At 42.2% G+C, this 27,863-nt stretch overlaps 1 long non-coding RNA gene across 1 annotated transcript in view; it reads left to right on the top strand.

Annotated features, from left to right (window-relative positions):
* Nucleotides 1-27,863, top strand: part of LOC117195639 (uncharacterized) — a 206,891-nt gene that overhangs the window by 104,369 nt on the left and 74,659 nt on the right. Inside the window, exon 6 of the long non-coding RNA XR_007474587.1 lies at nucleotides 5,015-5,061. This is a non-coding gene — a long non-coding RNA (uncharacterized LOC117195639). The remainder of the gene's footprint in view (nucleotides 1-5,014; nucleotides 5,062-27,863) is intronic.

Raw genomic sequence — 27,863 nt, 5'->3', positions numbered from 1 at the left:
TACAAAGATATAAATTAGATCAGTCAATAGAAAGCCAATCCTAGCACTGCTAGGATTTAACTGGTTTTAACATGTTACTGCTTCCCTCATTAGTCAATAAGTTGAATAAAATCTCTTGCACATCTTCATTTTATAGTTGTATGAAAGTCATCTTTTTCAACCCTTTGAAAATTATGCTTTGACTGGATGATTGTATTCTCTGAACAAAAGTTTGGCAACTGTTTTACCTTGCTTTTTCCCCCTCAAATTTTAATATTGATTTTAAAATCCTTACGAAGGTAGGGGAACAAAACCTTGTGTCTAGCCAGCTCAAAATGGGCAAAAAAAAAAAAAAAAAAATTATCCAGAGAGTAGGTAGGAAGTATGTTTTAAAACAATAAAAATAAGGCTTCGCTGGTGGCGCAGTGGTTGAGAATCTGCCTGCCAATGCAGGGGACACGTGTTTGATCCCTGGTCTGGGAAGATCCCACATGCTGCGGAGCAACTAAGCCCGCAAACCACAACTGCTGAGCCTGCGTGCCACAATTACTGAAGCCCGCGCACCTAGAGCCCGTGCTCTGTCACAAGAGAAGCCACCGCAATGAGAAGCCCGTGCACTGCAACGAAGAGTAGCCCCCGCTTGCCACAACTAGAGAAAGCCCGCGCGCAGCAACGAAAACCAAACGCAGCCAAAGAGAAAATTAATTAATTAATTAATTTTTAAAAAACTTAATAAAAATAGACTCTGTTCTCTGATGATCAAAAAAAAAAGCAGCCACTGGGACATGAGGAGGGGAGTAGGAAAAGAATAAGAAGAAAGGAAGAGCAAAAATCTTAGTTCTCCCTTTTGCTTTAGCACAAACTATAAAGGATAGTGAGCTCAATTTCTAGGCAAAGTGGTCAGTAATCAAATTTTAAAATGAGAGGGGACAGATTACAGAAGTCAGTATTTAGTATAGGTCCTCTATCTCCTTTTATTTAGTATAGGTCCTCTATCTCCTTTTAAGTCTCTCAGCTACCCCTTAAATGCTACCCCTTCTTTTGATCAGAGTAAGTCTTTGATTCTACTCATTTAAAGAACATGAAATTAAATAGGTTAATTTATCCAGAGTGGTGTAATCTGATAATAATCCAAATCTCTGTTTAACTTGAACTAGTTCTCACTTTTGTTTGTGGTACAGGTTAGGAAGAAATGTGAGGCTCTCTGGGAACTAACTAAATATTTGCTGATTCTAAGGGCTTAACGTAACATACTCCTGATGTTGATACTTAATTTGTGCTGACATTTTCTGAGCATTCCAGGAGATTTTTGATGCTGGACTTTTAAGATAACAGTTGCCTATTCCTGTCCTCATAACTATGACTTACCTACATTGGACTGGTTTTTATTCAAATTGATAAATACAGTAGTGTTCCTTTTTTTTTGGTCCTGCATGAATGAAATGCCAACTCTTTCCTCCCAAGAAAATAAAACCAAAATGTCCTACTTTGGAAAACTACAATTGGATTAATTTCCCATCGAACAAGGTTAGCTGTACAATTTTTAGCCTATTCTAGAATAACTGGACATCAAATCCTCGTCTTCATTGCATGTTACAAGTATCTCTTTCTCCCCCAATTCTATGAGATCTGGAAGCTAAGCTTGGAAAAGAAGCATGGCTCATCAACTCAGCAGCATTTGTGCCATTTCAGTAGGAAAACATGAGTTGATAATATTTATCTCTGTAAGTTTTCAAGGTGTTTTTACTACAGTATTTTTTATACTGAAATATTTGAAAAAGTTTTCAATGAATAGTTAGCATTCTTATAATGGGAAAATAAGTCCATACAACTATTTTCATTTATTTATTCCTTATTAACTTGATTTTTTAAAAAAATTCAGACATTTTTTAGAGCAGTTTAAGATTCACAGCGACACTAAGAGAAAAGTATAGCAATTTCACATATAGCCCCTGCCTCTCCCATTATGAACATCTCCACCAGTGTTACATTTGTTACATCATAATCACCCAAAGTCCATAGTTTACATTATGATTCACTCTTGATGTTGTACATTCTAGGACTGCACAAATGTATGATGACATGTACCCATCATTATGGTATCACACAGAGTATTTTCACACTGCCCTGAAATCCTCTGTGCTCTGCCTACGTGTCATCACCCCTTAAGCCCTGGCAACCACTGATCTTTTTACTGTCTCCATGGTTTTGCCTTTTTCAGAATATCATATAGTTGGAGTCATACAGTGTGTAGCCTATTCAGATTGGCTTCTTTCACTTAGTAAAATGCGTTTAAGTTTCCTCCATGTTTTTTCATGACTTGAGAGCTCATTTCTTTTTAGCCTTGAATAATACTTCATTGTCTGGATGTACCACAGTTTATCCCATCACCTACTGAAGGACATCTTGGTTGCTTCCAAGTTCTGGAAGTTGTGAATAAAACTGCTATAAACATCCATGTGCAAGTTTTTGAGTGGACACATACATGTTCAGCTCCTTGGGGTAAAAACCAAAGATCCAAAGAGTGCCATTGCTGGATCATATGGTAAGAGTACATTTAGTTTTCTAAGGAACCATCAAACTGTCTTCCAACAGTTTCTTCACACCATTATGCATTACCACTAGCCATGAATGAGCGTTCCTCTTGCTCCTTGCCAGCGTTTGATGTTGTCACTGTTCCAGTGACAGTGTTACAGATTTTGGTCATTCTAACAGTCTATCACTGTTGTTTTGATTTACATTTCTTTGATGACATGTGATGTGGAACATCTTTTTATATGCTTATATCCCATGTGTATATCTTCTTTGATGAGGTGTCTGTTAAAGTCTTTGGCCCATTTTTTAATAGGGTTGTTTGTTTTCATATTGTTGAATTTCAAGAGTTTTTTATATATTTTGGATAACAGTCTAGAAACAGGTCTTTTGCAAATATTTTCTCCCAGTCTTCTCATTCCTTTGACATTGTCTTTTGCAGAGTGGGTGTTTAATTTTTAATAAAATTCAGTTTATTGATTATTTCTTTCATGAATTTTGACTTTGGTGTTTTATTTAAATATTCATTGCCAAACCTAAGCTCATCTAGATTTTCTCCTATGTTACCTTGTAGGAGTTTTATAGTTTTGTGTTTCCATTTTGATCTGTGATCCATCTTGAATTGATTTTTATAATGGGTGGATGGAAGGTCTGTATCTGGATTCATTTTTTTGCATGTGGATGTCACGCTGTTCCAGCACCACTTGTTGAAGAGACTACTTTTGCTCCATTGTGTTGCGTTTGCTCCTTTGTCAAAGATCAGTTGACTGTATTTATATGGGTCAATTTCTGGGCTCTCTATTCTGTTCCATTGATCTATTTGTCTATACTTTCACCAGTACCACACTATCTTGATTATTGTAGCTTTATAGTAAGTCTTGAAGTCAGGTAGTGTCAGTCCTCCAACTTTGTTCTTCTCCTTCAGTGTTACGTTGACTATGCTGAGTTTTTTGTCTTTCTGTATAAAGTTTAGAATCAGTTTGTCAATATCTGCAATTACTTGTTGGGATTTTGATTGGGATTGCATTGAAATTATAGATAAAGTTAGAAAGAACTAACATCTTGACAGTATTGAATCTTCCTATCCATGAATGTGGAATACCTCCTCATTTACTTAGTTCCTCTTTGATATTGTTCATCAGGGTTTTGTAGTTTTCCTTATATAGATCTTGTACATACCTTGTTAGACTTTACATAAGTATTTCATTTTGGGGGGTGCTAATATAAATGATATTGTGTTCTTAATTTCAAATTCTATTTATTCATTGCTGGCAAATAGGAAAACTATTGACTTTTATATATCAACCTTATTAATTTTTTAGTATGGAAACTTTCAGACATGCAAAATTAGAGTAAGAGTAACTATAAAAAAGTTTACCCACATCAACCATATCCTCCCCACCTTCAGGTTTATTTTGAAGAAATCTCAATATAATATCATTTTAGCCTTATTTCAGTAAGCATTGCTAAAAGATAAGAATTCTTTAAAAATAAGTAAACACATACCACTTTCATAATCTCCCTCCAAATTAACAATAATTCCTTCATATCACCTATTACTCAGTCAATATTTAAAATTCCCTGATTGTCTCATAATTTCTTCTCTTTGCTCTTCCTAGTTCAAGGGTAAGTATATGTGCCTTTGCTCTGGATGACTAATAGGAGGAGTGACATCCAGAGAATGAAAACTGGAGTTTGGGCTGACTCTGGCCTAAAACACAAGAGAGGAGGGGAAAAAGGGCCTTGAGGTTTCTTCAGGCCCAGCCCAACTCAGCAGTCTACAAAAACCAGCAAAGTTCTGGGACAAAATCTTAGGCAGGATAAAATGCAGATATCTGATTGACTATGTCTTGCATTGCATCTCTCAGGAATCTAATCTTGATTGTATATGGGCACGTTAATTACAAACCCTGCCATCTGTCATGCTTGATAACATTTGGGTAGGTAGTACTTGGGCCGATAATGGAACACTAGCTCGATGGAGAGTCTCCAATGATAAAGGCAAGAGTATCTACGTTTTCCCCGGACTTTGTACTCTATGGAGAGAGTGATACTGTAGCATTAGCAGAGGCTCTTGATTTTGGTGTAGATTGCTAACGTCACACAATGACATTGGCTACTTCAAGGTATTGCTGCAGTTATTACTGTTGTTAATGTTGGTAATAATATTAATAATAGCAGGCATGAATTACTGCTTCTTCTATGAGGAGGATGTCCTTAATCCCATATGGAGAAACTGAGACACAGAGAAATTAAGCAATTTGCCCAAAGTCCTGCAGCAAGTATCAGAACCAGATTCTTAATTAAATTATTTGAAATCACTGTCCTGTTTCTCCTTCCAATTTCTGCATTTCTCAGCTAGTAGGGAGGGATCTAAGTGCTGTTTAGGGAGATTACCCCTGTCCCTCTAAAAAGGGCAATCTGACACAGTAACTGGCATCTGGAACCAACAAGGGAGAAGCAGCAAGAGTGAGTTTTTAGGATTCTTGTGCTTTATCCACAGATTCTCAGAGGCACCTGACCATGAGCTTTAGCAGTCGAATACCTAAGGTAAGTCAATTTCGTATACTAGACTGAACAGTAGGAATATACAGGATGAATATACAAAAGATGGATCCACTGTGGTCTCTACTGCTAGTGTGAGCTGTTCAAAAGCCTCCTCCCCTTCCCCCAGGCAAGGTTCCTCCTGGCCTAGGATTCTCAGTGAAACATAAGTAAACCCTGATCAAAGGGTTGGAATCAGAATTTTTACCATAGAAGCCTTGAGGCATTTAATCAATGAGCAGATATTTTAAATGGGTGTCTCTCTCTCTTTTTTTTTTTTTTTGCGATACACGGGCCTCTCACTGCCGTGGCCTCTCCCGCTGCGGAGCACAGGCTCCGGACGCGCAGGCTCAGCGGCCATGGCTCAAGGGCCCAGCTGCTCCGCGGCATGTGGGATCTTCCCGGACCGGGGCACGAACCCACGTCCCCTGCATCGGCAGGCGGACTCCCAACCACTGTGCCACCAGGGAAGCCGGGTGTCTCTCTTAAATGGGGAATTAAGCATTTTTCTTAGGTGGAGGTTGAGGAAAAATTCAAGGAATTAGCACAACTCCAAGAGCTAATGAGGAATTTAAAAAATCTTACCAATAGGACACTGTGTTTCTGAGAATTAGGTTTGTTCAAAAGCAGAAGAGTTTGTTTTCTGTGGATAAGACATCTTCAGAGACTGCACACGAACCCAGGACCAGTACTCGAGAGACAGCTGGCTTTGGAAAAAGAACAACACATTCAGAGAAAAGTGGTATTGGATATAAAAATATAATTTTATTTTGCAGTTAGGACAGAAAGAGTAGAAACGTGCAGCAAAGTGCGGAGGAAGACAGTAAGTTCAGGCAAAAGTCTTGAGGAAGATAGAATTTAAGGGTGTGTGTGTGTGTGTGTGTGTGCGCGCACGCACGTGTGTGTGCGTGTACATGTGTGTGTGCGTATGGAGAGAAAAAAAGAGACAGAGAACAGGTGAGCTTCCTATGTGCTGACACAATGCTAGATGCTGGGAGATGAGAGAGTTCTAAGGGTCCAGGAAGACACCCCGGTTTCTGATATTGCAAAAGGGTTGGATTAAGATGTCATCACTGAGGTGGGGCAGTCTTGGGAAGCAGTTTCCAGAGGTGGCTCTTGTTAAGAAAAATGTGGGGATTATTTTTTCAGATGCCAAGAGTAAAGAATATATTTTTTTAAGAGAGGAAATTCTTTAGGATTTGACAGCTACTAACCTAAGCTACCAGCCTGTGCAGGAGACAGAGAGAGGAACTCAGGAGGCAGGGATAAGACTTGTTATCCTGTCTGGGCCCTGACAGTTTCTTGTGCTGAAACTGAACAACATGGTTTTCTAAACCATCACCCTGAAACTTTTAACTTCAAAACGGCGGTCGTTGATTTTTGATGACTGTGACTAGCAGGGTTGACAGCAGAGGGTAGGTTAAACACTCCAGTGTTATAGATGAGACAACCAGGGCATGAGAAATAAAATGATCATGGGGGTTGATGGCAGACCATGGTAAGAGTCTGTGGCTAGAAAGTTGGCTTCTCATCTCAGAGACATCCTATCGTCAAATTTACCCTGGATATTGTCAAATTTGGAGTGATGCAAAAAAGGCAGGCTACACTGGTCATGTAAACTTGCATTACTAAGAGCTTCTATATAGTAGTGAATATGTGATAGCCAAAAATTCATCAACAGAGTGACACTTTAAGAGCCCCATACAACTCTTGACTATGTTCCTTACTCTGGATTGAGAGACATCCCTTCCCTCTGGCCTTTTCTGTCCTTCCCTCTTCCACAACTTCTCACTCTTCTTCATCACTGCTTTTATTCCTATGCTCATGCCCTCTGCATTTTGCAGATTAAAGCTCTTTACTTCCATGGTGAATAAGCAGGCACATTAAAATATTCCCAGGGTAGCGATTCACTCCATTTGATCAGATGTAAAATGTCTGGAATCCAGACTAGCCTTGCAGCTATGGAAAAGAATTTCCAGGAAACCCTGACCATTAGTCTAAAAGCTAATGCATTTGAGCATTCCTCTGGATTATGAAAAAGGAAATAATCCCATTCCCCAGGGAGCAAAGAGGAGCCAGAACATCCTCACCAATGATCAAGCTTTCTACAAGATACACTCACAATTATGCACATGATCCCGTCATTAATGGGATCTTGGTGGATTTTCTGAATGGAGCCTAAAGTCTTGCCTGGAAGTCCTTTGCTTATTCCTGTGGATGAGCAGCTGCAAAGACACAGCACAAGTTCAACTTCCTCGGCACTAAAATTCTATTTTGAAACAAAAGACTGGAAGATAGAGGTTTGAGCTCTCATCCTAGGGGAATTTTAGGAGAGGGTCCTGTTTGGAGTGGTGCTAGCCTGGGGTCCAGCAGGGAAGAGATATTCCATTACTGGTAGATCCAGCATAGTGGGGACCTGTGGACAGAGCTGCTGAAAGTTGGAGTGATCAGATCAAGTGTCATGTCCAGAAGGCAAACTGGGGCTTGTGGAAGACCTGGTCAATTTGAGACAGAGACTCAAGGACAAGATGCCATCCCAATCAGAAGGCAAGCTGAGACTGGAAAGACCAGGCTGGGGGCAAATCACTCAGCTGATCTTGGAGACCATCTGTGAGTGCTCTAGGGAGCAGATGTGCCCATGGTTTGGGGTCCTCCATGAATTTTTTGGTTTTGTTTTCTAATTTGATTGCTTTTGGCTCACTCTTAGTGGAGCCAACTATTCTTAAACATCCAGGTCTATTGATGTGTGCAGAAAGGACTTACTGAGTGATCTTGACCTTTCTATTTGGGTCTAAAGAAGAAAAAGGAGAAAGGAGTTCAACCTTTAAATTGCTTACTACATTTCACGTTTCTTCTCAAGAATTTCCTCATAAATTCTTATCTTTAGGAAACGGAAAGTAAGTATTCTTATCCCTACTTCAACACAAGATGAAGCCAAGGATTAGAGAGTTTAACTAAGTAGGCAAAAATCAACAGCTCGTAAGTGGAAATTCCAGAATCAAAAAGCAGCACTGTGTTCCAAAGGTCATGCTCTTTCTTTCCTGCCATGCTTCTACATCTTCTGGAACAGTGGTCTCAGGACCCATTTACATTCTTAGAACTCATTGAGGACCCAGAAAAGCTTTTGTTTATGTGGGTTATATAAAGATTAACATTAGAAATTAAAACAGGGAATTTTAAACATATTCACTTAAAATAATAAAGCCATTACATGTTAACAAATATTTTTATGAAAAACGATTATATTTTCTTAAGCAAAATAAAAAAGAGTAGCATTATGCATTTTTGCAGGTCTTTTTAATGTCTGGTTTAAGGAAAGAATTTAATAACTGCTTCTGCATTCATTCTGCTGTGATATGTTGTTCAGATTGAAGTATATGAAGAAAATCCAGCTTCATGCAGATGTGTACTTGAAAAGGAAAGAGTATTCTTTTCAGAAAATTGGGGGTATTTTTCTTGATGAATGTTGCAATGTGGACTCTGACACCATATCCATGAAGGTTCCATACTCTGTTACATTAAAACTTCTTTTTAATCTCTTTTTAAAATGTTTTAAAATCTTTAAAAAAAAGTCTCTCTTGCACTTTGAATGAATCTCTGACCCATGCATGACTTTGTAGTCATCTGAAAATACTGGTTTATTAACCCATGCCAATGTCAGCACACTATTACCCACCACCTGAAAGTCACAATGATTAATATCAACTTTGATCTCTTCAGAAAAGTTGTTAAGAATTGGGATGCTGTGAAGCTCAAGGTGCCAGAAACAAGTTTTCCAAAGTTCAGTTTTCACTTGAAAGGTCAAATTTTATCACTGGCAACAAACGCTGTCAGTTTTTCTTGAAGTGACAGTTTCACTTCTTTCATTTCTGAGAACATGCCAGATCTCCAAGTCTGAATAACTGTCGTTTGCCTGTCAGTCATTTTTTCCAAGTAAAAAATGATGTTCCACAGAAAAGCATCCAATTCGATGCACAACTCAATCATACAGGTGCTTTTCCTCAAAACAACCATCACCCTTAGGTAACGCGGCAGAAGGTGCTCCCCCTTTACGTGTACTTCTGTTGTGTCACACACAATATTAAAAACACATGTGCAGCCAAGTCAAGCTCTTCAAAATGAATGACTTTTGTGGCTTTACCGAGGACATTCTTTTTTTTTCTTTTTACCATCTTTATTGGAGTATAATTGCTTTACAATGGTGTGTTAGTTTCTGCTTTATAACAAAGTGAATTAGCTATACATATACATATATCCCCATATCTCTTCCCTCTTGCATCTCCCTCCCTCCCACCCTCCCTATCCCACCCCTCTAGGTGGTCACAAAGCACCGAGCTGATCTCCCCGTGCTACGCGGCTGCTTCCCACTAGCTATCTGTTTTACACTTGGTAGTGTATATAAGTCCATGCCACTCTCTCACTTTGCCCCAGCTTACCCTTCCCCCTCCCCGTGTCCTCAAGTCCATTCTCTAGTAAGTTTGAGTCTTTATTGCCATCCTGCCCCTAGGTTCTTCGTGACCTTTTTTTTTTTTTTTTAGATTCCATATATATGTGTTAGCATACAGTATTTATTTTTCTCTTTCTGACTTACTTCACTCTGTATGACAGACTCTAGGTCCATCCACCTCACTACAGATAACTCAATTTCATTTCTTTTTATGGCTGAGTACTATTCCATTGTATATATGTACCACATCTTCTTTATCCATTCATCTGTTGATGGACACTTAGGTTGCTTCCATATCCTGGCTATTGTAAATAGAGCTGCAATGAACATTGTACTACATGACTCTTTTTGAATTATGGTTTTCTCAGGGTGTATGCCCAGTAGTGGGATTGCTGGGTCGTATGGTAGTTCTATTTTTAGTTTTTTAAGGAACCTCCATACTGTTCTCCATAGTGGCTGTACCAATTTACATTCCCACCAACAGTGCAAGAGGGTTCCCTTTTCTTTACACCCTCTCCAGCATTTATTGTTTGTAGATTTTTTGATGACGCCCATTCTGACCCGTGGGAGGTGATAGCTCATTGTAGTTTTGATTTGCATTTCTCTAATGATTAATGATGTTGAGCATTCTTTCATGTGTTTGTTGGCAATCTCTATATGTTCTTTGGAGAAATGTCTATTTAGGTCTTCTGCCCATTTTTGGATTGGGTTGTTTGTTTTTTTAACATTGAGCTGCATGAGCTGCTTGTGAATTTTGGAGATTAATCCTTTGTCAGTTGCTTCATTTGCAAATATTTTCTCCCATTCTGAGGGTTGTCTTTTCGTCCCAGGGACATTCTTAAGTGAAACTGGAATTTTATTTTATTTCCGTTTAGTTTTACTATAATGAAAATAATGATTAGTTCAGTTTGTTACACAGTCTTGATTCATAGTGAGGCACTAGCAGTTTTACCTGTTGTTGCCCTGTCAGTGCAAATGTCAATACAGTAAAAAGGCAAATAAAACCTCAGTATTATTATTATGACAATTGGTTAGATGTTGTGAACCCACTGACATGGTCCTGGGGATTCCAAGGGTGTCTATGGACTATACTTGGAGAACCTCTATTCTGGAAGAACTGGATGAGGTCCTGGAGTGTGTCAAGGCTGTTTCCTCCTCGGGGCCTGCAATCCGATGTGACCCAGTCACCCAGGGGCAGGTTGGAGGCCCGAGACTCAGGATCTGAACAGAATTCCCATAAGCCTTGGTCCCAAGAGACTTCCTCTTCTCAGATTACATCCTCTTCTGTCCTCATAGAATTTACATCTTAGTGAGGAGAGACAGCCAATGAACAAAATGAGTAAGTCGATTATGTAGTATATCAGAAGGTGATAGTGCAGTGAGGAAGAATAAAATAGGGAAAGGGACTGGGGTGGGGAAGGGTTTTGGGATTTTAAGTGGAGTGATCACGGAAGCTTACTGCAGAGCCCACTTTGACTTTAACCACATGATGAGGCAAATGTTATTCCCGCTTTAGAGGTGAGGAAATGGAGGTGCAGCTGGATCAAGTGATTCATTCAGAGTCTCACAGGTGGTAAATGGCAGGTCTAGGATTCAAACTCTAAAGCCTGGCTGTCTCCACTGGCCTGTTATTCTCACAGGTGTGTAACAGGTCTCAGACACCCCAGCAAAATTCTAATTTAGTGACCCAACTTGAAAGTTCTAAACTTATTTAGGGTAAGGAGATGACAGCTTTCTAAATGAAAAAAGAAGAACAAGGGAAAAAAACAACCTCAGGAGGCATTGAAATGTGAATCCTAGTTAAAAATTATGATTACATTAGGAAAATCCTTTTTTTTTTTTTAATATTAGGCTTTTGAATGGGTTTCTTTCTGGACCCTGAATTTCTCCTCCTCATTTATTCTGTAAGTGATTAATAGGCTTTTCTCTTTGTCATGCACTGTGGCAGGTGCTGGGGGGGAAGGCAGTCCCGTACTGAAGCAGCTCACAGTTTTAGAGGGGAGAGAAGGGAAGAGGGGACATTCCAAATGGAGGGAGAGCCTCTCTCAACCTTAACCAGCGGCATCAAAACATGCACTTAATTGGGCTAAGATTTAAACAGAAGTGCGCACACGCACACGTGTGCACACACACACATCTGATTCCTCTGTCTGAGGTTGAGGACCTCCTCACTGATATTAGGTGAAAATTTTAAAAGGACAGAAATGGCTCCCACCCCTGCATGACCCACACCCTCCCGCTTCCCTGGACCATGATGGTGGGAACCTTGTAAAATGGAGAAGCTGGAAACAATAACCCTTTTTAATTCTAGCAGTCAGATAAGGAAGATATTATTTGTATTTTACATACGAGGAAATTGAGGTTTAAAGAGTCTCTTTGCTCTCTTTTGTCGAATTGATCAGGCCTAAGCCCCCACACGAATGTCACCAAGTCCCATAAAGAGAAGTGCCTGGTGTCTCAGTCCAGCTCCACAGGACATCCCTGGGCCAGTGCGGCCCACGCCCTCTTGGCTCTTCCCTTTCTGCCTTCCTTCCGTTTCAGCATTGCTCTCACTCTGTGGCTGGGCCTTGCGTTTCCCAGACACTTGCTCACCTCTTCCAAGGGATGACGGATTTGGTTCCTCTGCTTGAACCCTTTGCCATGTCCCCCAAGCTTCGTTTTGTTTTGTTTTGTTGGTTTCTTTTCAACCTCCGGTTTTAAACTGGTTCTGTCTGCTTCTGGTGAGCCGGGGTGAACCTCTGTTCATCCAGCCCCCACTCCTGAGCCCGGAGTCGGCCTCCTTGTTCAGGCCCTGGATTCTCTGTCACTCTCAGGGTCGTGCAAACACAGGGTGGCTCTGAGGGTAAGGCCTCCTTGAATTTTACACCCTACGCCTCTGTCTTGCGTCAGCCTGGCCTTGTGAAGATAGGATGCTTAACATCAAGGATTACCAGGTTTGTTTTTTTTTCCCCTTCAGGAACTGTCTTCTTCTGCAATTACTCACCCAGAGGAGGACTCATGGATATAAAATTACCAAAAGAGCTTAAAGTAGGCACACCCTTCTCTGAATCTGCCATGATTCTCCACTGTAGTGTTACTCTCTTCCCCTTTGTAATTAGTATTTAGGGGGAAGGATTTTGAAACCACGTGAATATTCTGTTCTTCCTCCAGCTTTCAGTATATTTATTCATTTACTTCAGTATGAACTTGTTTCTTACTTTATTCAAGTTGTTATAACCTGTTATATCATTATTTACTTTGATGCTCAAATTGTCTCTGATGTGGCCAGTGGAAGCCTCTTCAAGCTGGCCTTTGTGTTCTTTTCACGCCCTGTTGTTGTCTCAACATTTCCTTGCTTACTGGCACAAGTTATTGCAGACTCCATTTGTACTTGCTTTGACTGGAATCAGCTCTTACTTGTTTTAAAATGGTATCTAGAAGCCAAGATCTGGGCACTAGGGTGGCTCATTGCTATAGAGGTATCATGTTCTTAGGTCCTCCCAGTGGACAGAGCTAGAGAACATACATACACACATATAATTATCACTATGGTAATTTCTATAGCTGTCTTATACGTTGAAAGCTATGAATTCATCCTGATGCCTCTAATTCCAGTCCAACACCACTGGGTGCATTTTTTTCCCTTCCTTTTCATATCTGTAATGCCCTTCTCTGACAGTGAGAAGCCAGGCTCCCATTACTCTTAACAATAATATATATGATCAATCTCCCCGTATGTACACAATTTCCATCACTGCTGTTAATTCCCATCACTGAAGATAGCTTCCTCTCTCTGCTTGGGCTCTGACACCCTATACCAGGTTCCCCTTGCCCTTGGGGATGCCCTTCTCACCCTATTTATGCTCTGACTTCTGGTGCTGGGCCACCCATCTCCCTACCTGATTGCCCTCCTCACCCTCGTGGACTCCACCACCTTACCATCTTGCCCCTCTCTCTGTATGAGCTTTGACACCCCACTCTAGGCTACTGTGGCCCCTCTTTCTCCTGTGCATATGGATACCTACCTAATGGCTTTAGGATTGAATTGTTCAAGAATAGAAAGAAAGGGAAAGGGGAAGAGAAAGATCTCTGATTGTATTTTATATTAACAAACATTTTTTATTCTTTCTGACTCCAATGGAAATATACTACCCAAATTAAGGTATAAAGGAACAGCCCTTCTTGATTGATAGATACCGTAACATTCCTTAAAGCTATCTTTCGAGACTCACTACTTCTCATTTATTCCTGTTACTCCTGATACACAGTGTAATTTGTTAAATGAGGGACAGGGAGAAAGTTTAAACTCTCGTGTGCCAATAACAGTAAAGGAGAGGAAATGGTCAACCCAAATGGCATTAAAGAAAGGAAAGTGATAGTACTCCAGCCTTGAGAACAGCAGATCTGATATATTCATTTGACTGTTGAGAAGTCACAAAAGAAGACTCATTGCAGTTTGGCTAGACTAAGAAAAAAAATAATATCCTCTTTTCAGGCTTTCAAGGGTTCCCAGAGCTATTCTGACGGCCTTTTCTCCCTCAGATTCTGCAGGTCACAGACATCAGCACTGCCTTCTTTGCTCTAAGGCTGCACCAGCCGGACTGTGCTTCCCGGGCTCTCTTTGACCTTAGTAGATAGTTCTATTATCTCACAGGCACAGGCAGGGGAAGACATTTTTGCATGTGTCAGAGTAATTAGAGATCCCTCTAAGCGCTACCGATGAAGATGTGTCACCCCCATCAAGGCCTTTAGTAAGACTGCTCCTTTGCCCACATTCCCATCCCCAGGCGTTCCTTCTCAAAGCTGAATTCAGAGGAGCTGGCCTGGAGCAGACAGCCACACAGCTCCCCACTCCCAGCAGGTCAAAGTCTATAATGCGGGGCCTTTTAAAATTGAGTTTGTTCAAGTTCAGGCATCATTGGATACCAGTAAAGGAACCTAAAAATAAATCCAGCAGAGGAAGCTTCAAAAACTTCCTGGAAGGTGGAAACAACTGGAGGTTATAGAGGGCAGTGGGATGACTTCTAATGACCCCATGGAAGCCGTGAGGAATTCTCAAATTGCCAGGAATGTCACCAAGTACTGTACCATGCTGTCTTGAATGGGGACAGAACCCAGCATAGTGAGTATAATAGCTGTTCAGTGTTCAGAACAAGTGTGTGTGTGTGTGTGTGTGTGTGTGTGTGTGTGTGTGTGTGTGTGTGTGTAGGACGGTGCCCCTGTGGTGTCTGCCCTCCACTGAGGGTTTGATGTAGGCACATTCCAGGTGCTGATGTCCTCTGAGGCCAATTCCAGCAAGACATGACTTACAGTACTTCTTATCTAGTGAATATCCGGTGCCAGATTTTATATGCAATTCCACCTGCCTATAAGTGTGTTCCTTTTATCCCATTACATGAAATTCACTGTGTCTAAACCACACTCATAGATTTTCCTCACAAAAACTACATGAAGTTTGGGCTTTTCTTTTTTTTTTTTTGCAATACTCGGGCTCTCACTGTCGTGGCCTCTCCCGTTGCGGAGCACAGGCTCCGGACGCGCTGGCTCAGCGGCCATGGCTCACGGGCCTAAACGCTCTGCGGCATGTGGGATCTTCCTGGACCAGGGCACGAACCCGTGTCCCCTGCATCGGCAGGCGGACTCTCAACCACTGCGCCACCAGGGAAGCCCAAGAAGTGTATCCTTTTAACTTCATTTAAATTTAAAGACTGTAAGACTATAAAATATATTGGAAATTTTGCATAACTACTTTCATTCTTTTTTAGAAACTGTCTTTATAGGTTAGCTAAATGTTTTTGAAGCTTAATTGGTTGTTATTTTAAGTCTCCAAAATACAATTGCTTTGACCTTTAGGATATTGTTTTGAGTTTAGTTATCACAGTGAACTTTAAGAGTATAATTTTGTTTTCTATTATCAAATACCCCTTTCTTCCAGCCCCAGAATAAAGAGTCACAATCCTTAGCTCCAATACCAAATAGAATAAATATGACTATAATTTCACGCAAAGAGTGAGTGGCAAGGTCAGATTTTAAAAGCCACGTGGAGATTAGATTGGCACAAATGAAAGTGTGCATGTATTATATTCGATTGAATAAAGTCAAATTATGCATGTAGTGTATGCATAGCAATGGGTACTTTAGGGAAGCTGCTCTTAGGTAGGAATTAGCTGTGGTTGACTAAGTTTGCAAAGTGCAGAAAGCTTATTAAATAAACAATATAGTAAGACATTCCACTTAACCCAGATTGTACATGAAATCTGTTGCAGGCTGTTTGTGAATGAGATGTGGAAAGCATGAACTGCATGTCTCTTTTCGAAAGTGTGCGGATAAAGAGTAGAGATACATAATCATTACTAATAAGCTTGCACTTTATAATTATGCTACAGAGAGAGAGAGAGAGAGAGGGAGAAACTGTGTCATTCATTGCTCAAGGCACCCAAATCACAAGGGCTGCCTCAAAGCTTCCCTGCTGGTTATTGTTATAAAAGAGACAAGTTACCTTCCAGGGCTCTCCTTCCAGCAGACAGCAGGTCCATGCAGAGAGAGAATTCCCACAGAGCAGAACAGACCACAGCACCCCTCATTAATGCAGCCTGTCTGGGACCATGCAAATGCTTTTGCAGACCAGTTCTACACTTCTGCACAGTTCATTTACAGAATTTACACTGAGAGGGCATAGTTAAGGAGATGGGGCCCTCTTTGCATGGGGGAATCTGATTATACCAAATGGCCAAAGCGTCCTGGAGTCCTTTAGTTATATGCTCACTTGGGAGGAGTTTGTGGAGATGGGCTCTGAAGAAGTCAGATTCTTTTGTTTGTGAGAAATAAAACGGAAGGTCTTGTTAAAGCGACCCCCTCAGTCAACTTTCCTGAAGCCTGGAAGCCTCAATGATGGGGTAGGGTCCGGGGGAGGGCAGCGTGATAGAGGAACTTCACAACCAACTTTCTGATTGGTGTGCCTCTCTCTTTAATGAGGGAGTCAATCAACCTAATTAACCTCGTTAAATAACACATACAGTGCAAACTTAGGTATTAGAGAAAAGCAGAATCTGTCAAGACCTCATCACAGAGATATCTAACATGAAGATCCAGGAGCAGAAGATCAAGATTTGTTCACAACCAGGTATGCTCATGACTGGCTTCAATTCTAATTGGACAGTATCCTGGTGAAAGTCTGTTCCGATTGGTTGAGGCTCACGTACCAAACGTTAACTATTTTGAACATCACCTCTACTGGAATTCTTGCCAGTCCATGGCCCTTAAGGAGCCTGGAAAATTCACAAAACTCTTAGCTGTAATTATTCTGATTTGAAGAGAGAGACAGAGCAGAGAGACAGAGAGCAAGTTGACCATACATTTTGGATCCAAAGATGCAAACAATTTAGCCATCATTTTTATGTTTGGAAAATAAAGCATTTTGCTCCAGCCAGAGCCAAAGGCAGGAGGGGAAAGGCCTGGGAGAACCATTGTCGATGGCGTGGTCCTCCTGAAGCATGTGTCAAAGAGGAGTGACTTCCATCACCTGTAAAGCACTTTCCCTCAGTTTAGTTCTAATCCTTTGTCCCCTAGCATATGCTACTTTTTACTATTGGTCATAGTTTTACAAATGTGTACGATCTTTGGAGGCAGGGAGGAACCAGATCTTTGAAGGCAGGGAGGAACCATGTCATATTTTTTGTTGCCTTTGTTTACCATGCCTTGTATGTTGCATATTTTGTTGACTGATCAATTAATACAAATAAATATGGTCTTGCTCCGTGGATTTTCTCTCTAAGGAAAGTAAGACTCCAGAAAAAAGTATCTCCCATGTCCCACTCTTTTTTCCCTACAGTTTCCTGAAAGATGAAGTCTCTGCCAGTGGCGCCAGCAGGGTCCAGGTGCAGACCCAGTGTGTGGTTGTGTGATCCCGTGGTGGTCAACCACAGTGCCTACTGTGGGGAGGGATATGGGGATAGCAACATAGCTGCTAATGCATAGATTCCAGCAGAATGACTCTTGCTTTCAGGCAGAGAAGTGGGTGGGTGATTATTCTTTGCTGAAACATCTCCAGGGAAAGAACAAGGACTGACAGTCTTCAGTGAGCTATTTCAGTTTCTGATTAATCATTTGGACAGGAAATTCTTGTCATGTATAATCAAAATCATTGGCCACAAATTAAGTCAAATGTTCCTGGTTTTCTTCTTTCTAGAGGTAGATCAGAATTAGGCACTATCCTGCATTTTGTAACCGGTTATGGATAAAATTACATGGGATATCTAGATTGTTTATTTAATAACATTTTATTAAAATGCCTTTGTGAGCAGGAATTCCATTTGAAGCCTACTGGTCCTAGAGGGGAAAGAGAGCTCACATCTTGCTGTGAAAGTGTGTTGAATTTACAAAGTGGGGAAAGAGGGGTGCCATGGGATGATGTTTTCTTTGACATGGTCTTGGATGTTCTGTTTTGTGTGGTTTGGGCAGGTTGTGTGGGAGTTGGGATGGACTTGTTCAGCTGGCTTGGATGTTTGAGGTGGGGATGTGAGGGGGGGTTAGGTGAGGCTTCTATGTGATCAAGGACAAAGACTCTTACAGCTCTCTCTTCCTTACCTGCCTGTGTTAGAAAAAGCACCCAATCAAACTCTGTCATCAAGGCAGTGACTCTCACACAGACAGGAACCATATGAAATATTTAGACAAGATTGTCGTTGTGTGGAATCTGTGGAAACCAGACCACCCTTCCTATGGGTCAGCTGCCAAAGTCCTGAAATAGCTCTCAGGGCCAGGGCCTTCCTTTGCGGTATTTCCTCTTTCTGCATAGAACTGGGGGTGGGGGATGGTTTTACTCCCATCTGGCTTCACCGTTGCCTCTCCTGCCCCCAATTTATTACCATGCCTTTATTTCCTCTCACATTCTTTCACCTGTTTAAACTTGGGAGAAAAACAGGGAAAGAGGAAAGAGGAAGGGAGACCGGGACAGGCCTTCGACTGAGAAGCAGCTGCTTGCATTGTATGCTACTGGCAACTCCAGTCCTTCCTGGAGCATCTCCAAATGCTGACTGATATAGAAAATTCCATTTTGTTCTCCTTCCAAATTCAGATCTCCACCATGGATTTTGTCATTTTGCTTTATCTTTTTGCAATGAATTTTATCCCCCACCCCCCAAAAAAAATCCCCTTAAAGTAGTTTACCTGTAATTTAGAATTATAATAGAAACATACAACACATCAGTGAATACTCGAGATTACGACTACTAGAAGAGAATTTAGAGATAATCTAATCCAACCCTCTCACTTTTCCATTGGGAGGCTCAGAGGGGTAGAATGACCTACCCGAAATGAGGCACGTAGTAAATGGGAGAACCAGACTAGAAATTAGCACAAATGCTTTGTGTAAGACTGTCTGTAGGCCCCTGCAGCAGATCAGTGAGCAATAAAAATAACAGTGATGTTAATTTGAAACAAGATATTAAAACTCTTCGTAATTAAGAATGATGAAAAAAAAAAAAAGAATGATGGGAACGAAGTGAGAGAGTGGCATGGACATATATACACTACCAAATGTAAAATAGATAGCTAGTGGGAAGCAGCCGTAGCACAGGGAGATCAGCTCGGTGCTTTGTGACCACCTAGAGGGGTGGGATAGGGAGGGTGGGAGGGAGACGCAAGAGGGAGGAGATATGGGGATATATGTATAGCTGATTCACTTTGTTATAAAGCAGAAACTAACACACCATTGTAAAGCAATTATATTCCAATAAAGATGTTAAAAAATAAAAAAGAATGATGGGGACAAAGATGAGGAAGAGAAGAGTTGCCCCAGGCTTAGGTACACTCTGAAATGTTAAGTCTGTTGAAACCGAAAAGAATATTAATGAAGGAAGCTTTATTCTGAGAAGGCGGTACCTAGATGGCTGTGGTCATTGTCAAGACAAACTTCTGACCTTCTGTCTGTCAAGTTTTATTGCCATGATTTAAATATTACGGAGCTTATGTGAGCCATTATCTGTATCTCTCTTTGTTATAAATTACACTGAGAATGTTCTGTAGCATTACAAGAAGAAAAAAGGACCACTACCAGTAGGACATACAGAGTCTTGTTGGTGCCAAAGGTTATTTAACAATGGATACAAATTCACTCCCTCAAGAAACATGTATCCCTGCTAAGATGCCCCATTAACTCCTGCCACCATGAGTTCAGTGTAGTGCTTCTTTCTGTGGAATCCTCTTGGGAAGGTGTATAGCTAACACTTTTTTAAATTAAAGTTTTCCACTAATAAAAAAAAAGCATAAGCAGCACTGGAAGTCAGTGGGTTCCTCTGATACTGCACTGTATTGAAATACAGTAAGACGAGTTACGTTGGGCTTCTTTCACTTTTTAAAGGGTTCAGAAATCCTTGAGCTTCAAATCAGTATATAAAAATGCCCCATTATCTTAATTATCAGGGGTCATGCTTTTTCATGGAATGCCTTTCATTTCAGAGATGGCGCCTGCTTACTCAGCACCGGCAAATGTTAAGGGACACATCTGAGCTAAATGACTATCATCTAGTCTTCATGGATAATTAAAATCCACATTTTTTCCAACTCTCTTTTATCCTTGAGGTGATCAGGAGGTACTGACAATGAATTAATTTATCTCCTGGCCAATCACATATTTTCCCATTGCTTCAAATCAGTAATCCTGACTGATGTAGTTTTCATCTGCTTAACTCTTCGATCCACTTTTTGGCAGGGGCATGATGTCATAAAGAAGATATCAGCTCAGAAGCCAGGGCATATGGGTCCAAGTCTTACCCCTGAAATGTACTAGGGATCTCTGACAAGGCACTTCACCTCTAAATCTTTTTTCCTTCCTTCATCTGTAAAATGAAAGCATTGGGTTAGACAAACTATACATTGTCTTCTAGTTTTAGCATTCATTGTGTCTGAAGTGGCAAAGAAGGAGGAGGAGAAGGAGGGGAACAAAAGGGCCAAGATATGGTTACATTGCAGACATTTAATGCCTGTGTAGTTGGCAGTCAGCAGGACCAGAGAAATCAAACCCTGCCTACTGGAATCATTTTAACCTGGAGTGAGGCATTTACTTCCTTACTAGGACAGCATCATATTATATATCAAATACAACAATTCCCTTAAAAGCTAAATTTGAATTAGTCATATGCAAGCATCCCAAGGTATAATCCGGATTGGATCACAAGGCAGTCACAAAGGGAATTACTTAGTCTAACTTCTTCCAGGATCATTTTCTATATTAATCCATGAATTCTCATCTTTTTTATTGTCCTTTTCTAGACCATCATTTAACCCGGTTTTAAGATAAAGATGAGCTAACTTCCTGCCGTTGTACACTGTAGTGTGAGGTACAGTTTAGCTAAGAGCCATCTTTCTAATCACTTAGCACTCTGGTAAGTTGGACTCATGCATATTTATGTGGAAATGTTCAGTCGTTTTACACCAAGAAATCCATACCTAGACATTTCCCTGGTGAATGGTTCATGAAAGCAATTTTCCACATTAGCTGTATTTCTGACAATCCAACCCAAAATAGAAGGTTGCTTTGCAGAGCTTAGGGCAGGTGACATCTAATAGGATCTCAGAATCAGAAGTGTTCTGGAAAAACCCGAGGGAGAACTTGCCCTTGGCATTCTCAAAGAGGGAGCACGGCACATTTCTGTCAACAGTCCTAGGGCCTTTGCATCATGGCCTATCATTGTGGGGTTGTGACAGTTAAAACAAGAATCGGAACTGTGGCTTCCTTGGCTAAAATCCCTAGGATGGGGTCCGAGACAGGCCTGGAAGTTCATTTTGCTTGACAGCAGGCTAGACAATCTTGAAGCCCAAGTGCATTTGCCATTAAAATTCTCAGCAAACCACTTCTACACCACTGGCCATTACTCTCGTGCGCCCGATGGCAGCATGATGGAACAGTGCATATCTAGTGCACAAATACAAAACACTTTATTGAGCACCTGTTTTGTATCAGGGCGTGTGTTAAGCCTGAGAGCATTAAGTAAACATATGTAATCATTACCCCTCAAAAGCATTTAGTTCACTCTGGGATCCATAGGAACCTTCCTGGAGCAACTGATGCCTGCACTGAGCCTTAAAGGAGAAGGAAGAGTTAGCCACGTGGACAAACCTGGGGAAACATCTCCTAGGGAAACCTAGGAAGGAGCAGAGCCTTATCTGCAGGGAAAGGCAAGCAGGTTGATGGGAGCAGAGCGTGGGGCCATGGGTGGGCATATTATCTCTATAAAGGGCCAGATAGTAAATATTTCTGGCTTTGTGGCCCTACAGTACTCAGCTCTGTTGCTGTAGGATGAAAGCACCATAGATGATGGGGCGTGGCAGTGTTCTAATAAACTTTTATCTCCAACCCAGGTGTCTGGAGATATCTGGCCAAGGGGCCCTGGTTTGCCGGGCAGGGCAGATCGAGTGGGTTACTGGGAAGGTCAAGGGCCTGTTTTGGTGGGACCCCTTTACCAGGTCAGGCCTCTGGAGCTTAGAGAAGTGGGAAACAGTTAAGGCCTGAACTGCCCACAGGAACCCAAAGGCTAGATGGTCTTAGTAACTCTTGATAAAACTTACAAAGGAAAACCTACACCAAGCAAAAGCGTTGGCAATTTTCTCTCTCCTCACAGAACGCCCAGAGTTCCTCCAAGGCCTTGCCTGCTGGATTGGCACAGCAAGAGGCTCCAGCTCAGGCCAGGCTCTCCCCTGTGTGACTCTAGGCACCAGGGTCTCTTCCAGCCTCCCCCCGCCCCGCCACCCCCTAGGCCTCTGGAGATACTGGCATGATGAGATGTTTTATGAGGTTTGTTCAAGAGCAAAGGAAGGAAAAGAGGGGCTCCAGAAAGCACCAGAGATCTCAACAGAATATATGTATTTTCTTCACTCCCATAGCGATTTGGGAAATTACAAGCATTTATGCAAATATGTTTTCCATTACATTACCATTTCTTGTCTCCATTTGCAGACTCCCACTCCAACCAAATTTGCTATGAACCAACCGAGAATAATATGGCTTATTCGTCCCTTGTGTGACAATTTGGCTGGCTCCCTGTCACACATTCAAAATGCACCCTAAGTGAAACAGTATCTGTGCTCTACTTGTGGCTCAGGGTAAGAAAGAAAATACAAGGTTGCCAAGACTCAGAGGACCACAGCATGCTTAGACCCAACTAAGCAAGGAAGAAGCGGAGGAATTCTTTGGGGGGTTAAGTTCTTTTTCTAAAACAAAGGCTGTAGAGTTCTTTGGGGGGTTAAGTTCTTTTTCTAAAACAAAGGCTGCTACAGCCAGAGCCTCATTAAACGTTCCCTACAACTGTGGACTAGGCTTCAAAAGCTAGGTTGGCACAAATAACTTTTCAGTGACATTTTTGCTTTTACAAATTAAAACAGTTCTTAAATTCATGAGTCAGCATCATGAAGATTGGATTAATATGTAAAGGTTATTGGCATGCAGTTTTCACAGTATTGTTAGAAGTCAACGCTGAGTCATAGCCTCCCAGGTATGAAAAAAGGGAAAGGCTTATTCTGGGTTTGATGAGAAGGCAACCAAGATGGGGCGTTACTGTGGGTAGGGAGTGGAGGGGTTGGGCTAGAGACTGCAGAATTTGAGATTCCTGGCTGCCAGCAGAGGCTTACAGCACCCATGGGTCTTCTTAACTTGGTTGCCCACATGTAGAGCAAGCAGGGAAGAAGGGTGGGAGTCTGCAGTGGTCAAACATAAAAAACAAATCAGCCTCTTCATTACATGTCCTTTTTGTCCTCCTGGTTCTCAGTTCTCAGAGCTGAATCTGAGATCTCAAAGAATCTTCCAATGGATTCCTTCTCATATTAAATCAACCAGACTTGATTTCTGTTGCTTGCAGTCAAGAATCTTGACTGATGCCAATAGAGCCAACAATTTTGTCATTTCAGATTAAACAAACAAACAAGCCTTAAACTTTAAGCAGAGACAAACTGTGAGCACTGTTTCAAAGCAGTGAAACTGTTGGCATAGATTTCTACAAATGCATGTTCTTCTTTCTGCAGTAGTGATTACAGCAAGTCAATATTGGAAAACACTAGGAGTTCTTTTAGTTCAGTCTTGGGCACAAAGATGATTCAGATACACAGAATTCTAGAGCTTAAAGAGGCCCAAGAGATTATCAGAATAAACAAAACAAAACAAACCTTTAGTTACTGATGAGGAAACCACCACCAAGAACAAAGCACTTTTCCCAGTCATATCAAGAGGGTCAGAGAGCAGGCATTCGGATTTGTAGTCAAGAGCCCCTTTCATCATAGCTGGCAGCTTCTCGGAATTCAGCTCCAGAGGCTTTCTCATGCCTTGGTGTTAGGAAGAACAGAATCTCTCTTCGTTATATATGAAGGCTTTCTCCTATATCAATGCCACAGTGCTCTGCTGCTGCCTGGCTCATTTATATAGGCTAGTGTATTGATGAAGCCAAGGTCATAGGCTTGAATTAGGAATGAGCAGTCAGTCTGGCTCATGTTCCACAGCACAGTGTCCAGAGGTTGGCTGGCTGTGCTGTAAAAATGGGACCCTGCTGGGGACACCTGGGCAAGAGTGTGTGAATGGCTCCGTGAGGTCCATGACCACTTCTCAGAATGCGGGGCAGAAGCACTCTCCCAGAGCTTTACATCAGCTTTACATTCAGAGGAGGTAATATTAGACCCTTTACTTTAGAAAAGAATGCATAGTTGACAGAAACCAGTGAAGAATTCTATTTATTAAATAAAGCAGCCTTGCCAATTAGGAAACTTCCTTTGTAATAGGATAAATGCCAGGTATTTCTTCCCTTGAGAACTTTCCTATTCCTCCTCTGTGCCCTACCCCAGATCATGCCTGCTCTTTAAAAAGAAGGGGACCAGCCCCAAGAGCATTCCATTGCCATGGCCTTACAGTTGCCAGCATGCACTCACCAATTTCTTATTGATGCGATAAGTTTGAAAAGAACCAGGAGCACCAAATGAATGCATATAACAGGCTTAGTGAAGACAAAACAATGAAAGATGTCACTGCAGGCTGAATTAATTAAGAATTAATTAGAGAAAGAACTAGTTCTTGAAGAACTTTTATGGAGTGAGAGCAGAGTGTGAGAGGCATCCCAGTATTTGGAGGAGCCAAAGACACCAGGGAAAGGGTGTACGAGGATGCCCTGGGCATCCCACAGAGAACTGATGGAAAAGGAAGGTTCCTTTAGGAAAGACGTAGGAGATGGGTTTCAAGGAAGCAGGCTAAGGCCATATTGTGGAGGGCTGTAGTGACAGGCTAAACAGTGCCATCTTTGCTCTGCAGGCAGGGGGAACCACTTGAAGCCCTTAGAGCAGGGGAGGAATGCTGATCAAAGCCATGGTTCGGGAAGCGGAATCTGCCAGTGGCGTGTAGGCTGCGTTGGAGGTGGGTGGCAGGAAGGCTGGAAATCGCATTCGTGATGAAAAGAGACCTGAAGGCGAATAAAGGGTTGATGATCCAAGGTCTGCATTCCTGATGAGTCACAGACAGGGAGGGAGGAGGAGGGAGGAGTTCTGGTGTCACCACCAAGTCCCAGAAGACGTGACTTTGCTTCAGACCAGGATACCGAAGACCTCCTCTCTTCAATGAACCTGGCCCTGTAGATACACAGGCAGGCAGCCGAGCGAGCCTGATCCAGTAGCGGACAGGCCACTCTGGACCACACAGAGTCTTTGTCAGATGAGCTGTTCTGATTAAAGACAAAGTGTGTTTGACAGAAGACAGGGAAGAATCCCACGGGGACCTTCATCTACCTTGTCCTGTACCTACTCAACCAGATAGGGCCTGAGATCTGTGAAAACTGAGTCTCCTTCAAAGCAGGATGCAGGCTGATGGTCCCCGCACCTGGCCCCACAGAACCTGGCCCTCCAACTTACTGGTTCCCTACAGATGAGAAGCTGATTGCACCTGTCAGCAGGCTGCTGGGCTGCAGGACATGCACACAGCTGGATGGGGTAGGGATGGAAGGGGAAAGAGACATTCATACCTTACGTAAAATTTTGTAACTAGACTACACGTAGATATTAAGAACCTGGGTCCCTTCCAGTCTGTGTTCATTCAGTCTGCTGGTCAGACTATTTTGCCTGATTTAAATAGTCTTCTGAGTCAAACAAATGGCCTAATAGATATTTTACAGAACTGACCAAACAGTTGACTGTTCTGTCTTTTCAGTTCATGCTATTAAAAGACACCAGCACTTTAACTTCCTCAAAATCTGTAGGAAGTCTTACAGCACCTGGCGTCTTAGCACCACATTTTGAATAATAATCTTTTTTTATCTGTTACCACCTACATCCAACACATTTATATGGAGCAAGTAAATTTTCCTTGTTACAGAGCTTTATAACCTCTGATTAGTTGGTCCATAAGCCCAAAAGGAGAATATAGGTATCAGCCTTGACAAAATTAGGAAAGGAAAAAACATGCGATAAAGGGAATTAAAAGATGTTTGTGATGTGGGTGTATAATTACGGCCAGCGAACACCCTGGGCTCAGGAAACAGAACAAGGAGGTCCTGGGTCATTGGATCCCTGACCCCAGAGCAAAAGCAAAGAGACCAGGTGACACAGGAGGGCTAAGAGCTGCTCTGCAAAGCCTGAGCTCCTGAACGAGCAGGTGCCACAGGAGCAGCAGCCCCCTCTGTCTGTTTCTCCGCCCCCTTCCCCACTGAGGAGGGTCTGGAGGAATCCTGTGTCCACAGAGCAAGTTCTCCAGCACCCCCCTCCCCAGCCCACCACTGAGAGATCCAGGGGCTCAGGTGGCAGGAGCGTTGCTGGCGCGTGCGTGGAGCCAGGGGAAATCACCGCCTGCTCAAGCTTTGCTGGAATGTTCAAGAGGCTGGTTTCATATGATTAAAAGCTCCATCCTCCAGGAAAGAAGCCAGGTCAGTGGGGAGCCTGATTGCCAGAAGAATTCCACAGGGAAGCAGGAAGACAAGTGAAGGGCTTGGCTCTGCTGCTACCAAATACACAGCTGCGTTCAACCAAGGGGAGCCTGACCTTTCCCACCCCAGCTCAGTCCTGGGTTCTCTGGCTGTGCTCTGGGCACAGTCCTGCGATCCTCATGAAAAGCCAAGTAGGAATACATGGGTTAAGCTAGATCCATAGTCAGGGAATGTACCAGGCACATGTCCAAGAGAGAGCTGTGCTTGTTAGTCTGTTGTATTTTAGGTCCATGCTTTGCATCCTCTGTTCTGCAGAGTAGAGGGGTGACAAGGGGAAGGACATTTAGACAGACTCTGCACCCTGCCCTGCCTCAAACAGAACAGCTCTGCCAGCGTCCCAGATGTCCCCTGGGCCCTCTCAGCCTTCCAGAGCCAGGTAAATTGCCTGGGCAAGGAGTGTTCAATTCCAAAGCCTCTGACTCTGCAAGGTCCTCCCCAAGATTCTCCCTGGAGGGCTGACAGCATCATGGTTCTCTCGGTAGAGTGAAATCCTGCCTGCTTACAAAGTTCTGCATCTCTCTGCTGAACACAGGAAACTAAGCCACATCTCTGATTTCCAATGGGAACAAAAATAAAACAAAACCCAAAAGCCTCAGTCATGAGAAGCACATGTGAGCACAACAGACTTTGAGAGAGGGCTGGACAGACTTTGAGAGAGGGTCATAGTGTACCCCAAATGCAAGAAACCCTAGAGGGTCTGTATTAGGCGTTCCTGTTCTCTAATACTGTTGCAGCCTCCCAGTGGCTGGGGTCTGCTCTCTTGGCCCTTTACTGAACCAGAGCTAAATAAGTCCCTTCCTACCAATGACTCCTCTCTCCTACCTCTCCCTTCTTTTCGCTTTCCTCTCCTTTTCCTATCTCTATTCCATCCCTATAGGGACCAACTGATTTCTGCCCAGGCCCCTGGAGTTTCACCATCTAACTTAAGCCATTATCCAGATATTTTTCCAAAGATGCATTTGATTCTTGTTATTCACCATAGTTGTGAGCTATCAAATCACGGCAAACACTGAAGCAGGGAACACTCCTAGGAGAAATAACTTAGGGTTAGGTTCCCGTGAGGCTCTCATCACAACTTTTTTGTCAATCAGTCAATACATAACTTAGTTTTATGCATTTTTCTATTTAAAGACACTTTCTTTAAGAGATGTTGTTGATTCAGTAATGATTCATTAATGACTGAACTTGTGGTCAACAGCACTGTTAACTCATGCTGGGATGAAGCTTATCTATTTTCTCTGTAAGGCACTTCTGTGCTTAGGAACAATAGACAGAACTTCAGTACTGTGCTTTGGGGGCCATTTAAACAGCACAATTACCAACTAAAAGCACAAAAATGCAAAAAAAAAAAAAAGGTGGCCCTAAATAGGCCTCCAAAAAGGACACTTGTTGACAGTACAAGAGCCAAAGGAAGAAGACAGAGCACTGCCTTGTTC

The sequence above is a fragment of the Orcinus orca genome, chromosome 21 (genome assembly GCF_937001465.1).
Source record: "Orcinus orca chromosome 21, mOrcOrc1.1, whole genome shotgun sequence".
Taxonomy (NCBI): domain Eukaryota; kingdom Metazoa; phylum Chordata; class Mammalia; order Artiodactyla; family Delphinidae; genus Orcinus; species Orcinus orca.
The sequence above is the reverse complement of the archived record's forward strand: the minus strand, read 5'-3'. Positions and strand labels throughout refer to the sequence as shown.